This window comes from Aulostomus chinensis, chromosome 12 (genome assembly GCF_037954235.1).
Source record: "Aulostomus chinensis isolate RoL2024-O1b breed Wild chromosome 12, RoL_Achi_v1.0, whole genome shotgun sequence".
NCBI classification, from domain to species: Eukaryota; Metazoa; Chordata; class Actinopteri; order Syngnathiformes; family Aulostomidae; genus Aulostomus; species Aulostomus chinensis.
Genome location: NC_141331.1, coordinates 1,135,955 through 1,151,033, shown reverse-complemented (window position 1 = coordinate 1,151,033; position 15,079 = coordinate 1,135,955). Strand labels below are relative to the sequence as shown.

The 15,079-nt window shown below is 50.0% G+C and overlaps 2 protein-coding genes across 10 annotated transcripts in view; both read left to right on the top strand.

The window, feature by feature from the left end:
• The window catches only part of LOC147251651 (uncharacterized), a 151,193-nt gene that overhangs the window by 84,628 nt on the left and 51,486 nt on the right, over positions 1-15,079 (top strand). The gene's annotated exons all lie outside the window — the stretch shown is intronic.
• enox1 (ecto-NOX disulfide-thiol exchanger 1) overlaps positions 1-15,079 on the top strand; it is a 66,024-nt gene that overhangs the window by 10,946 nt on the left and 39,999 nt on the right. For 3 of the 9 annotated variants that reach the window (XM_086219503.1, XM_086219502.1, XM_086219495.1), the window contains exon 2: positions 11,419-11,448. The exons of 2 other annotated variants lie outside the window; for them this stretch is intronic. The gene's annotated coding sequence lies outside the window, so the exon portion shown is untranslated. Of the gene's footprint in view, positions 1-3,818; positions 3,921-11,418; positions 11,449-14,834; positions 14,970-15,079 lie in introns of those variants that run through there. 4 more of the 9 variants (XM_086219500.1, XM_086219496.1, XM_086219497.1 and 1 more) reach the window with 3 other exon arrangements.

Genomic DNA, 15,079 nt, shown 5'->3' with positions numbered 1-15,079 from the left:
CATGGCGTTGCTGGTCCTCACTGAGAGCGGCCCAATATGAGCCCATCATGCTGAGGTTAGCTATGACGGCAACGTGTCTCTGCTGGATAAACAGGAAACGTTGTCAGAGACGTGAGGTTCTGCTAGTCGTGGTAGCTAGCATGCACATAGAGCTAATGCAGAGACCGCTGAGCTGATGCCGAGGAACCCCTCTCCTACCACCTACTCGCCGCCAGCTGACAGCCCTCAGCTCTTAACCATGAGATACGTCAGAATTCCTCTACTCCCTGTGGCTGTCGCGTCCTTCAGCTCTACAAACGCAGGTACACACACGTCACACAGAGCTGAGATCGCTGGCACTGTCACCTTCAGTCCATGAAGTGTTAAAGAATAAAAACACCTTTCGTGTCTGGGATGCCGCCTCAGGTCCAGATGGGTTCAGACAGTCCGTCTCAAACAAGAACATTTGGTTTGCAGCTCTGGCGTAATTTAAGTAGCAGCCGTTTCTGGTTGTAATAAGTGGAGTCATGTTTGGACGACAAAGTTACTCAGACGTACTTGTCAAGCCTGGTGGTAGCAGTGTGCTGGTTTAACCGTTCCAGATCTGGAGGCGCTCCTTGGTACTTCTGTGCTGTGAGGCAGGAGAATCTGGTGCCGTGATTGGACGGTGGCCTGTGTGACCTCATTTGTGTTGTAAGAACTCCGTTCCCTGAGGGTGCAGACGGCTGGTGGAGGGTTTCTTCTTCTCTGCCGGCTACAGAAGTTCAGTTCCAACCTCAGGAGCCTGTTTGCAGTTCCAGGGTTAAATCCTGCTATAAATACTGCAGTCATGATACTGCGAGCAGTTGAAGCTTCGAGCCATGCAGAGCTAAAGCAGCAGGACAGGCGTCATTAACACGCCTGTAGACAGAAACGCTGCAAATGTGCTTCAACATGTATGTGTGAAAATGAGTTGCCTTTGGAATGCGGCTGGTCGACCGCGAGCCTGGTGACTGCAGCAGTAAAGAGGTTTATCAGGGATGGGTGGTGCGACCAAAAACCACCTTTCGTTTCTGTTTTTCTATTTTCACACACTCAGAGTATCGTGTATGTATACACACAAAATATGTATTGTGTGTATACATACACGATACTGGCCATCAGCAACAGAATGTCTCCTTTCATTTGAACTCACATGGAGGCCTCATCAAAGTCACATGTTGGTTTGCACGCTTTCAGTGAGAAGTGGAGCTCAGGGGCACGGAAGAGAGAACACAGAAAGAACAGAGGGAACACAGAGCAAGAACAGGGAGAACACAGAGAGAACGCAGTGAAAGAACAGGGAGAACACAGAACCCATGACTTAGCCATCGTGCTGGGGCCAGTAAAGCTCCACGTGGTCTCCAAAAACCCAAATGTCACAGCCGTACTGCAAAATCCATGTTGTGGCAAAGACTAGTGCTGTTTTCTGGCCTGTTTTAATTTTAGTCCTCGTCTAGTCTTTGTCTCGAGCTAACATTTTCGTTCGAGTCACTGTCATACTCTTCAAGTCTAGTCAAGTTTCAGCCGACTAAAAGTCTGAGCATTTTAGTCTCTTCTTCGTGATGTAATTCTATTTAACCCAGTCAAATAAAGTATCAGTAGAGGAACAGACAACACCAACCTGCTCCGTAGCCAAGCCCACGTCACAGTCCGGACCAGGTCATCTTAGCAGCAGACTCAAGAACCCATCCATTCCAGACACTGATACGAAAACAATGTACAACCTTCGTTGATGTTGCTGACTGGAGATTCTAACTTCGCTGGCACCGGCGGTTGCATGCGCGGCGCGCGCGGGGCTTGAGGAAGTGATGGCGCACACATCTGCGCAGTGTGAAGCTGTGGAATACTTCAGCGAAATGAGGTCATTTCCTCTGGTCTACTGTTGGTCAATGAAAAAGGTAGAGACATTTTGTTGTTGACGCTTTATTTTGTAAATCACATTTAGTCTCGTTTTTGTCAACAATACTGCTTCATACATCTGGTCATGTCATTGTCACATGACCAGCATTGACGTTGCATTTCGTCTTCGTCAGGTGATAGAGGTTTGTTGACGGCGATATTTAGTCGTACTTTTCCTTGGCAAAAGCAACACGAATGCCGACCTCTAGTTCTCTCACCGTGCCACGTTAACCGTGAAGAACTGGAGGATTTTCGGCGGCTCCACTCCGGTTCAGCTGAGACGGAGGTCCCACTGCTGTGTGTTCCAGAAAACTCAACCTTTGACTTTGGCCTGTCTGTTAGTAGTCTGACCTGAGATCAGTGGTCTGCAAAATCACTTCCAGTTCAGCAATCTTGCTTTCAAAATAAAAGCAGCAATGCTGTTTATTTGGTCATGGTTTTGCCAGAGTTGCTGTGAGTCTTATTTTGAAGAACTCTGATTGTAAGTCAAGTGGTTCTGTTGCTGGCTTGCTGTCAGTCACTATGAGAAGATCATTCTTGCTGTATTTCTCCAGCATCACCTCTCTCCTGCCGGACTTCAGTCATTTTGGTCCCTAGAATAAAAGTAGGGCTCATCTTCTAAGACCCTGGCGTCCTCCCGGCCAGTGTGTGTGTGTGTTCTCTGTGGTTACTGCAGCAGTGACATCAGCAAGACGGGCCTGGACAGCCTGGACAGTGAAGGATGAGCTTTTATTAAAGAGCAGACCTCTCTGGAGGAGGAAGACGGATCATTACACCCTCTAACAATGGCACCAGCGGAGGGAACAAGCTGCCTGCAGGCTGCCAAAACCCTCCGACAGCAGCACACACTCTCTCTAATGAACACACTGCACCAGTCGTTCCATCGCTCTGACGCTGGGCCAGCCTCCAGGACGAGCCGGGACGAGCTCGTCTCAGACAAGCTACAGTAATGACCTCCTGCAGCGGCAGCGAGGGATGCAGCAGAAAAGATCCAAACCCAACCAGCGGGAGTTTCCTCTCGTGTTGGACTAATCAGGAGAAAATATCCTTCTGATGCCTGAATAGGCTCAGAGAAGGGATGCTGGAGGAAGGTTCCGCGGCCTTGTTCTGGTGCCCTGCTTGTCTCCAGCAGATCTGCTGGCCAAGCCTCTCCAGGGAGTCACACACTTCTAGACCGACGTTTTGGATGACCGAGAGCTGATGCTGTGAAAGCTGGATCCCCACTCGTCCCAGTCGGGTCTCCGTCATTTGTCCAAACACTCGGAGGTTGTACACGTTCTGTTATTTAGTCTTCAAATCCAAGACGTGAATATGACTTGTGAACTTGGAGCTTTCTGAAAATTTTCACCAATGAGCTTTTTAGCTAAACCTTTGTAGCTTTGTAGTCCAACCAGATGGAGGTTAGATTGCATCACCCACCTCCTCTCAAGTGTCGGGTCCTGGTCCAAACCAGGGAGGCTTGTTCTGTTCAGGCTAGTGAGTGGAACCCAGGGTCCGGTCGAACTACTCAGATCTGAAATCACTCTGAGTTGAAATAACTGCCAAGAGTCATCCCAAGGTCCAGTATGAGGAAGCTTGTGCTACGAAGTATATGTACACAAATGTGAAGTCATGATTTTTTGTGTCTGTCGCTATGACGACAAACAAACAGCTTTTAAAATGCTGGTTTTCAGATTTGGGTTCTGACAGATCAGCAACTTTACGCCACAAACTGTCAACATGCAAACCGTCTGTGTTAAGATCTCTTTCACTGAAATGGAGGCTGACGCCGTTTGTCCTGTCACGTGTTCTAAGTTTAATGACATGAAGGGAGAGGACGGCTGTAGGAGAACCGGAACACACCTGAACACCTGGATCTGCATCATCCCGGCGTCGTGAGAGTCCGCAGCACATTAAAAATGCATGTTTGTGTTTTTCAGAATGCAGCAGGAAGTCAGAGACATCGGCATTCATCTCTCGGCCTTTATATCAGAGGAGGGGGAGTGCAGCCGGAGGGGGAAACAGCGGCGGCAGCACAAAGGGTAAATAGGTCGCCTCTCTGTGTTTGTGGCCTTCAGTGAGCGAGAGAAGAGAAGCGTCTGAAACGGTCGACTCAGCACCTCGCATTTTAAACCTCATACCTTGATACACTGCAACTTTTCTGTCTCTGCACCTGGCCCGGACCTCGTCCAGGGCCTGGTCCCGGACCTCGTCCAGGGCCTGGTCCCGGACCTCGTCCAGGGCCTGGTCCCGGACCTCGTCCAGGGCCTGGTCCCGGACCTCGTCCAGGGCCTGGTCCCGGGCGCCTCATGTTCTGCCACAGGGCCTCGTGCACCAGTGTGTTTCTGGCCTGACGAGCTGCTCCTGTCCTGGTCCTCATGGTTGTCAGTTAACTCGTTGGGTGGTTCTGAACCTCATGGCTGAAGTGCTCATCATCAGGTCCTCTAACTTCAGATGTTGTATGGCAGCATTAAGCCTGAGACGCCGGTCGCCTCCCTCAGGGGGGCAAAGTGGCGTCCTGGGCTGCCACGCTGGCTCCGCTGCATCTGGCCGTTAACATGCTGTATGTAAGAGTGTCTCCGGCTTCTGGCTGCCATTCTGATGGAGGTTCGTTCCGTTAAAGAAAACCACTTCATCGCACGGTGAAGAAAGAAAAATAGACAATAGAGATCCCGCATGATGGACAGTTTGATTGATTATTGACAGCAGGGAATGTGGTTTGTTTCAGGCTTCACACGAACGAGAGTCACAGTCAAATGTGTTGTAGCCCCCCAGGAGGAGGCAGAGTTCTGCTCCTCGGTGACGGCGGTGCTGGAAGTATGGCGGGCAGGTGTGTTCAGCCCTTTGATCTGGTTCTCCCCGTCAGTCCGGGTGAGTCGATGTTCTGAGCCTGTAAAATATGAGCAACAAACGTCTGTCAGTCCACTGAAGATCAGCAGCTGGGGTGAGAGAAGCATCTTCAGTTCCAAGCATCAGAGAAGAGACAGCGAGGAAGAGATGACCAGAGGGAGGGGGAGGGGAGAGGGAGGGGGAGGGGAGGCAGAAATCTGGGAAGGTGGTTTACATGAGTCTTTGAGTTATCAGGTTGCTTAGCAACAGGAGAGGACCATCTGATGTAGGGTTTGTGAGCCACCTGACTTCATTTCCTAATTAACCTGATCAATAGTTGATCACTCGATGTGCGCGCCTTCATCCCAGAGGCTGGAGCAGCGGGGGAGGCGCGAACACTCAGCTACATTTATGCAGCAATTAGTGATGATTTTAATTATTGATGAACTGCCTAAATTATGAAAATCTTTTTACTTTGATCACTTTGTGATTTCCTTATCATTGAATGATTGTTGCTCTTCTGACATTCAGAGACGATCAGGTAGCAAACGCATCCCTAAACCACCGGAGCGTGGAGGAACTTGTCGACGACTTGGGGGCGTGTGTTACTGGTGGGAGGGGCCAGAGCTCCAGACCTGCACCATGCGGCTTACTGCTAGTTAGCTTAGCTGCTATGAACACTCTAGTGTCCCCTGCGTCCGGGGTCTGCCTCCCTTACCTGTGCCTCCTGCGTCTCCTTGCACACCCCTGACCTCATTCGAACTTCTACACGGGTCCTTAATGGAAAGCTGTTGTTGGACTGTCGCTCTGCTCAGCAGATGAAGCCTCCAAGGGCAGGAAGTGTTGATCAAGGACACAGGAAGAGCATTTACTTCAGAACCTTGGCCTGAACTATTGAAGAGGGTATATAATGCCCCCCCAGCCCTGCCCCCCACGAGCAGGACCAGAGCAGAGAACAGGGCCCCACATCCTGGGATCTCCTGAATTCCTGCTGTATCGGTCATCCTGTTGAGGCCTGGTACTGTGTGATCCCCAGGGAGGTCAAGAGGATGATGTCATTCAGCAGACACTTTTGTCCAAAGTGATCAACAAAGGCAGGTTTGTCAGAAGCTAACCCTGCTCTTCATCGTGCTCTTCATCAGTTAAGATCTCCGAGAGGAACGGCTTCCAACGGGAGGCTGCCTCAGGCCCAAACGTTCAAACGGTGCCGAAATAACGAGGTCATGATGGTGATTTGTAGAAATTAATGTTATATTCCAAAGCAGACAAGTTTAAACTCATAGTTCAGTAAATGTCACAATCATGTGACTTCTCATCGATTTAAATATTCAGTTTGCATGAATATGTTGATGATACTGTATTTGATTGTCCCTCATGAGCAACTGGCCTCATGTTTTGTGTGAACGTGACGTGGCTTCGTGAGTCCTCATTGCTTTCAAAAGAATTCGACCATGACCTTCGTCAGCTGGTTGGAAAAGTTTCCTCTTGGGTTCCCTGACACGTCCAGTGACCGAGAGCAATTGAGCTTTCACAGGAAAATCAGCTCCGACCTGTCAGACAGGCTTCAGGGACACGGCGGACCTGGGAGCAGATCTCAGATCAGGAGAGATCAGATTCTTCTCTTCAGCAGGTTGAAAACTGAATCTCCTCAAACGTCACCAGCTTTAAAAACTCCATTTAAACTCTGGCTGTGAGCTCACATTGTAAACGACGGCGTGTGTGTTTTGTTGACTTCTACATAAATATGTATTTCCTGTCTGCACCATCAGCTCGCTGAAGTGTTGTTTAACATTCATCTCGCTGCCTCCTCCTCCTCCTCCTGCATCCTCATTGATTTTCATATACGAGTGTGTGAGCCTGCAGAGGATAGAAACATACTTTCCTCACACACACACACACACACACACACACACTCACACACTGCAGAGCAGCAGTGATATTTGCAGGCTGGTTTGAATTTTTACTGACTTATTCAGGAGGCTGTTATTTCATTGGAAACACTCGGGTGCACAGGGCAAAATCTTTAATCCTCTTTATTGGAGGGAGTCTCTGCGGATGTCCTGCCTGTGTGCGTCTCCTTGTGTGTGTGTGTGTGCGTGTGTGTGTGTGTGGGGGGGGGGGCGTGAAATCTCTTTGTTCTCATCCGGGAATATTTCCATGTGAGCACCCAGGGATAATCAGCTGTGTCTCATGGAGAGTAATAAGAGCATGATGGCTTATTCCACAATTCAATTTGAGGCCGACATCAAACATTGATATTTTCCTCCTCGTACGGTTTTATACGTCTGCAGGAGTGAATAATTGGAGCTGACTCAAGTTAATGCTGCGTTCAGCGCTGAACACGAGTCTTCATCAGGCGACAGCCGTTGTAATTTGACACATGATTTATGATCCGGGCTCAGAGACTCTCCCGTCCCCAGGTGTTGGCTGGCTCAGGTGTGGAGATGCACAAATCCAGGATGTTGCTGGAAGCCACGCAAGGATGGGTGTGTTCAGAAGACACGTTTTATTATTACATATTTATGAGGACAGATACTCTGCATCACTGACCTATAGGAAGATATTCCCCTCATTGAGATTTATCTAGACTAACATGCACGACTGTCATGACATAAACTCGACTGGTAGATTAATGAAGAGGAGGATATTTCATGGTAATATTTGTGAAAATATATATAAATATATATTTATTTATATATATAAATATTTATGTAAATGATGTCATGAAATTGTCAAGTCAGGTTTATCTGTGTCACCAAACCCCAACCAAAGTTCTGTCCTGACTCTGTCCAAGTAGAGCAGGTCCAGCACCTCCCTCCTTCAATGAACCTCCACCCAACAATTCTCCATCAGCAGCACATCCTGCAACAGCAGCCACCAGAACCTTCCTTTACCAGCAGGAAGGTGGAGCAGATCCAGGATCAGTGGGGACGGAGAGAGAGCAGGAGAGCAGGACAGAGACAAAGACAGATAATGGAGGAAGACAGAGAGACAGAAGGAAAGAGAGGGACAGAGAAATTGTGACCATAAAGCCTCTGTTCTTCCATCCATAACTACTAACCTTGATCCTCCGTGACCTGCTGTTACTACCTGAAAGTCACATGGTACTGTAACGCCTCACAGACCTGGGACCCCTTCGTGTGGGTCTTGTACTCACACCAATACAGTCCTCTGGGGTCACGATCTCGGCCCACTGATATTTGACTCAAAGCAGGTCTGTTGGCGTGTCGACTTGTGCGACTCCTCTTCGCTCTGCAGCAGCGTCCTGCTGTGTTTCAGGACAGACACGCCAGCCGCTCTGCTGCTACTGACACATGCTTAGCTATTTAGACGCTAACACGTAAACAAACAGGAATCAATAGGACTGCAGCTTCTGTGTGTGAGTGAGAGAGTGTGTGTGTGTGTGTGTGTGTGTGTGTGTGTGTGTGTGTGTGTGTGTGTGTCATCGAGCGTCTCAGCAGGCAGGTGGATCAGAGTCGGTGTGGTGGTCTGAAGGTGAGACAATGGTGTGAGGAAACACTGGTGGACGTGAACTACCCCAGCAGGCCGACGCCCGGCGGAGGACGGTTGGATAACCTTCCAGTACCGTCAGAACCAGGCCGCTCTGGGATCGGTCCTCCCAGTCCTCAAGGAAGAACCCAGTGGGAGTATTTTTCTGCTGCAGCTCACAGCTTTGAGCCTCTTCTGAACTTCTGAGCTCAGCAGCGAGGGAAGGAACAGTGGCGTAGGTTTGACCCACTAGACCCTCTTTGGGTCAGAACCAGCTGGTCATAGCTGAGGAGGAGCTCGTCCTTGAGGTGCAGGTGTTTACCTCAACAAATCGAATAGAAATCACAGGAATCATAAAGGTCCGATTTCACTGAAGAACTCTGAGGGCTCAAAAGCGACCCCCCCATGCTGACGGAGGGGCGGGGGGAGATTCTTCTTCCGTGAAGCTCTTCACAGGTAAAGGTGTTGCAGTATCAGAAGCGGATGGTGACTGTAAGACTGCTCCAGGCTGCTGGTCTGAATCATCCAAGTGTCGTGACGCCTCCACATGCCAGGTTGTTTCGAAAAATATATCTGCCGCCAAAAACATGGCGTCATGGCTGGCAGCTGCGGGCTACAGCGAGCAGTGAGACGACAAACGTGATTGTAAGCTTAAGATTTGGTTTGAACCAGCAGATAAGGGTCGTCTTAACCCTTTGACCCCTACTGGCCCCCCAGGAGGTGGCCTGGTCCTCTCCTGTGGGGGGGTCCAGTTCTAGTCCAGTTTCTGTCACCACCATCATCACCATGGTGCTGTCAGCTGCTGTCTGATCCAGACATAAACTGGTCAGGTGACAAGTCAGCGGGCTTGCTTTGCTTCTCACCTGAGACTCTGACACGGTACCGGTGTTCGAGTCTCACTGAGTCCAGGGAGTCCTGGATCATGAACGTGGACCTGATGGTCTCTGAGCTGGACTGGATTCATTGATGAGTGTGTTTTTTTCGGAGTGCTACGTCAGCAAACGCCAGTGTTGGCATCTGAGGTCCTGGCGGGTTCGAGGCTCCGTCTGCCAGGTGTTGGATGGGGACGTCGGCCTCTTGGTCAAGACACTCGTCAGAAATTAAAATGGTGCCACGCCGACATCCTGCCCCTCCCCCTCCTCTGTCGTCTCGCTGTGAGGTTTATTTCTCAAGCAACCCTACCCTGAGAGTGTCAGGCTCTCCCCTCCTCCCGCAGTGTTTCTCTCTCCCGGTGTCATTAACGGTGATTTATGCGAGGGTTCTCCAGAACATGGATGGTGCCAATAGGTGGGATGCGGGAACATCGCCCCAACTGCCACCGCCCAGCCCTCGCCGCTCACCCTGCTGCTCAGTCGCCAGTGATTGATCAACACCAGCACAACACAAAGCAGAGGGCCATAAACAGGAAACACCCACAAATACGCACAATTAGTGGGTGTGTTGTTTCAGGACAGTCGCTGTTGTGCGAGCTGGTGTGTGATGAATAGGGAAGCTCGTCCGCTGAGACCTGCTGCTTCATTTTGGAGAGCCGAGCGGCGCTGTCATGGATCACTTGGCTCTTAGTATTCTGCTGAAACGTCTGAGGAAGCAGCACAGATTTATCTTTTATTGTTTTACCAGATAGAGATTCATACTGAGTGACTCTCCTCTGAGTCGGCCGGGGTTTCTAGAAGGTGCGGCCACACGGTTTCCTAGTTTTATTTGAGCAAATTACACACGTCGGGACCGCATCTTCTGAATGTGGCGGAACGATGTTGAAGAAATGTCAAAATGTTTGGAGTGCTTTTGTGATGTGGTGGCACGGTGGTGCAGTGGACCCCGCCTCTCGCCTGAAGGCCTCTCCACCCCCGCGACCCTCAACATGATAAGCAGTCGAAGGGCACCGTAGTACTTCGTGTGGAAGGGTATTCAATACCTGTGATCCAGGACCAAGTTCAGGTTTGATTAAAGCACAGATATGTTGCTCTGCCCTACTTACCAGAGGTTAGCGCTGACGGAGAGCAGCCTGCAGTCAGGGTCACATGACCCAACCCATCACCTGGTGCTACACAGGACCTGTGAGTGGCCTGATATCACAACAAAAATGTGAGATTTTTGTTCCAGGAGTGTGTTCAGTTTTTAATCAGCTCCAGGAAGAAGGTCATGTGATGACGTGTTTGTCTGTTGTCTTTTAATTCAAAAGAGTCGAGTTCAGCTTGCGGGGTCAGGCTGAGGACTGAAGGCCAATATTAATACCAGCGAATCGAATACAAATGTCAAACAATGCCGGCTCTACAATTTGTCATCAATGATCTCATGTTCACGAGTGCAACCAGGCTTTGTAGTGGAGGCCATCATGAAGCGATATGCAGATTTATGCAGTCATCTGCATAACAAATGAGTTCTGCTGTGTTGAAGACGACTTGATGAAAATGAAAGAAGGAACAGCAAAGTCTTAACAAGGCAAAGACAGAGGGAGGTTAACAGCTCAGCGGCGGCTGCGAGTCGTCCCGCTAAACGGGGGCATCCCAGCACCTCCACTCATTTCCTGTGTGGATCCGTGCTGGGAGCGGCGCGTACACCCATCCTCCTCCGGAGGGACGATAGCCAGCTAGCATGTTAAATTCCATCCGTGATGTGGTGGGTTTTGGGTTCAAAACAAAAAATTGAATAACCTTGCTGGGAAAGTGTGTGTGTGAATTGTGATGGTTTGTCTGCTGAAATGAATAAAACAAAACGCTAATGGCAAACTATATGGGGAAATATTTTCCGTGGCGGCTGGTTAGACAGACCGCCACGGCTCAGGAGGGCGGCAGTGCATGTGAGCTAACGTGGCCCCCACTGACACCAACAGTCATTGTCAGTGGGGGCCACGTCACTCACGTTCCTGCCGTGTTCCTTTGCATCTTTGTCATCACAATTTCTGAGGAAAGGATGTCAAAGTTCTCTGGTTTGTGCCTCTTCAGGAATATGAGCCTTTGCTTTGTTCTGTTTTATATCATTGCATCGTGAATCTTGTTGGCAGGACAACAAGCAAAAACACTGCAATCACGGTGAGCTGCTGCCAGCTGGATCTCCAGTTCCTCATCACATCTGCTGCTTCTCTTTACGACTCAGTTTTACTGCTTTTGTTCCCCTGCAAGTGTCTGTTGCTTACCCTTTATTTTGAAAGGTCAACTGTGTGTGTGTGTGTGTGTGTGTGTGTGTGTGTGTCAACTCTGATGAGGTGTTTCCTCTCTGCAGGGACCATCTGAGGGCAGCTGCAGAGGAACCGTAAGTTTGTCTCTTTTTTGGCTTCTGGGCTTGAATGACCAAAGAGTTTAATGGCACCTAAAAAACAAGTCAGAATCAGAGATGTTTGATTTAGTGAAGATGTTGAAATGTCGTCAGTGAGTCACTGTGCGTGGCCGTCAGTCAGGGGTAATTTTATAAAAACACCTCATCCTGACATGAACTGAAAAATAAGGCTTGCAACCCAAGCCTATCCCAGCAGCCTTCCCCCTGGACAGGTCACCAGTCCATGGCAGGGCCAACACATAGAGACAGACAACCATTGGCTCTCCCAGCCACGCCTACGGTCAATTTAGAGTCTGGATTAACCTGGTCCCTCTTGATGTCTTTGGACTGTGGAGGAAGCTGGAGTACCAGAGAGAACCCAGCAGGAACAGGGAGAACATGGAGACTCACCCAGAAAGACCCCGTGCTGCAGCCGGGGCTCCACCCACAACCTTCTTGCTGGGGGCCACAGGGAGGACCACTGCTCCACCGGGCCGGCAGGGCAAGGTGGGCCCAGTAATCACCACTAACAACTGGCTTTTTTCTGCGTTGTGAACAGTTGAATCAGCCTTCAGTCCCGGGTCACATGACCATGCAGGAGATAATGGTATTTATCATCTTGGCACTGATGAGAACACTAAACCTGAGTTACTGTGCAGATTTGGTTCAGATGGTTCCTAACCTGAGCAGTCAGGACAAGTGGGCGGAGCTCCACCATGAATAATTATCATGGAGGAATGAGAGCTTGTCGCCTCCCCCGGTAACTTGGGTGACCTTTGGTCTTGTCCGTCTCAGACGCCCCCGTCTGAGCTGCAGCAGCTCCACCACTCAGTCGGCGTGAGTTTGAAAGCAGGACAGAAACTCTGTCACCGTCCTCCATGCTGCTGCTGCACCACCAGAGACTGTCTACCAGCCTGAGACGCTGCTCTCTGCTGTCTGGTGCGCAGAAGGAAACAAACCCGAAAGGATCCTCCCCTCTACTCACAGTGTGAATAGAGGCGTTCGTCTGTGTGTGTGTGTGAGGTGAGAAGACATATCAGTCTTCAAAATGAATTCTGGCTCTCATTCGCTCATGACTGCGACATGGGGCCGAGCTGGAGCTCTTCTGGGGAAGACTGAGTGAGGCTAGCAAGCTCGTGCACGCGTGGAGGTGGCGGACAGAATTCTGTGTTGGCGTGTTAGCAAACACAATGAGGCAAGACAGGTTAGAGGTGGAGCGACTCACAAGGACATCTAAGAGGCCCTTTGGTGTGGTTCTGATCATTTAGAATTGTGTGTGTGTGTGTGTGTGTGTGTGTGTGTGTGTGTGTTTGTTGCTGGATTAATATGAATTAGCGCCATCATTGTCTGAAATGTTCTTTCTCCTCTTTCTCGCTTTACTTTTTCTTCTGCTCATTCTCCTGTTTCTCTTCACACCTCCATCTGTTCCTGCTCTCTTCCCCTCCTCATCCCTTCATTATTACTCCTCTCCTCTCATCCCCCATTTGCTCCATCTGCTTGCCCTGTCCTCCTTCCAGCTCCATCTCTTTGTTCCTTCCCCTCTCCTCCCTTCCTTGACCCTTCCTTCCTCGTCTATTGTCTCCTCCCTCCTCCGAGGAGACAGTTCCGGGGAGCAGCAGGGCCAGAATTTACATCTTGATATATCAGCCTCTTGCAGCAGCGGAGGCGGTGATAGATGGCGTGTTGCCGCCATCGCAGCTCCGCCATGAGTTACCGTGGTGATTACGGCAGAGACGGCTACTCGCTGGCCACTCCATCACTGTGACTGGTAGGGAGGAAGGTGAGAAAAGAGAGAGGAAAAATATAAAGAGAAATAAGAAAAACACAATTGGAGGAGAGGGGAGGCAGAGGAAGGCGGCGGTGACTTGTTGTGGCAGGATGGAGGAACAAAATCATTAGAGGAGATGAGATCACGGGAAACAAATCGTGCTCCTGCCGGGAAAACCAGCAGAAAGACGAGCAACTGTGAATATGAGCAGCTGATCTGATGAACATGAAACTGAGGTTTGTGCGTTAAGATTCAACATTCTGGAGACGGTACGGAGACAGATGAGGCGATGAGAATCAACTTCCTGTTTACGGCAGTGAGGAGACGCGATGTGTTGATATCCACCTCCTGCTTGCTGCTGCTTTCTACCTCCACCCTGCTGATTCATGCGCTGCTCTCAACGTGTGTGTATGAACCAGAAATTACATGTCAGGGCTCTACTTGGTGAGCATCCCACACTTGAGCGTGCGTCTCACCTGCAGCCGTCACTGAGGTGACAGTCACCACGGTAGAACACCCGTCACACAACAGTTACCACAGGCGTACAAGGAGCTCTGAGAGACATCGCGCAAACCTCCCCCCTTGCGTGGAGTTTTGGGAAAACCAGCTTCATAACTATTGTGACGAACTAGACAACAAGCAGATAAACACTGAAACCATAATCAGAAACTGGGTTTGTGTTGCAGGTCAGTACCTTTTCCACATACGGACCTTGAGCAGCAGTTCCATGGGCTTCCTTGGAAACGCCGGCAGCCTGACTAAGAACTTGAAAACAGCAGTAAACTGAGTCTCTGTAAGGTTAGCTAGAAGCTGTTGAGTCAGCTAGCTAACTGGAGCTAATGTTTTCTAGAGTTCGTGGCATTTCCAGGCCTGAGAAACTCAATCTTCAACCTTCAGTTGCTAACCTGAGCCATTGCTATTGTTGGTTAGCAACTGTTAGCTTAGCTGTCCATCAGAAAGCAGCACCCTCAGCATGGCTGCTCAGCCCCTCTGGTCCTCCAGCGCGGACCAGTGTGGAGCTGCTGAACCAGTATTGACCCTCGTCGTGCTGCTTTGTTGGTCCGACAGTCTTCAAGATGGATGGATTTTTATTTGGATTTTGTTTGCTTTGGACTGAGGCGGCAGCCTCCAGCCGGGCTCACTGGGTGCTCACCCATCATTCCTGTTGTCAGGTGCTGTTGTTTCCCCCTGACTGAGGGGGCGTGTCCCGGGTTGAAGCCATGTCCATACGTACTCATGTTGAATTATTCTTTGATTACTTCATCATCTAACTTTTCATGAACATTTTGATGTCATGTGGTAAAACAACAGAACAACCTAACGTTGTGTCACATCCAGATGTTTTGCTGACAGCCAGGACATTTTGCAGTTTGATCCCGGTGTCGGGTCGTGGGTCTGAGGCCCGAGTGAGCCGATCAATCCTCCTCTCAGCGTCACAAATGTGCATTTGCTTCTCCACTCATGAAAGCCGGAGTAGCAGGGAACATTGGCCTCGGGTCTTTTCTCTGAGAGTCTCATTCTGCGGTTGGTGATTTCATGTCTAGACCAGCCGCTGCCTGCCATCCAGCTGAGGGAAAATCTGACTGGTCCTCCTCCCGCCTGCCCTCCATAAAACCTGAGCAAAAACAGATCGATGCCGGGCAGCTCCTTTCACTTGGCTGCTGTGGGTGTATCAACATTGAAAGCTGGAGGTTCTTGTATGTGTCGACTCAGCAGCAGTCGTGCTGAGCAGCGTGGGAACGAAGTGCAGGTCAGCTGGATCGGTTCAGATAGGAGGTGGAATATCTGAGGCTTCTGCGCGCGTACAAGTGTTGGTCCTGCAGTTGCTGTTGTCTTCGTGTGTATGAATGTGGACGTGTG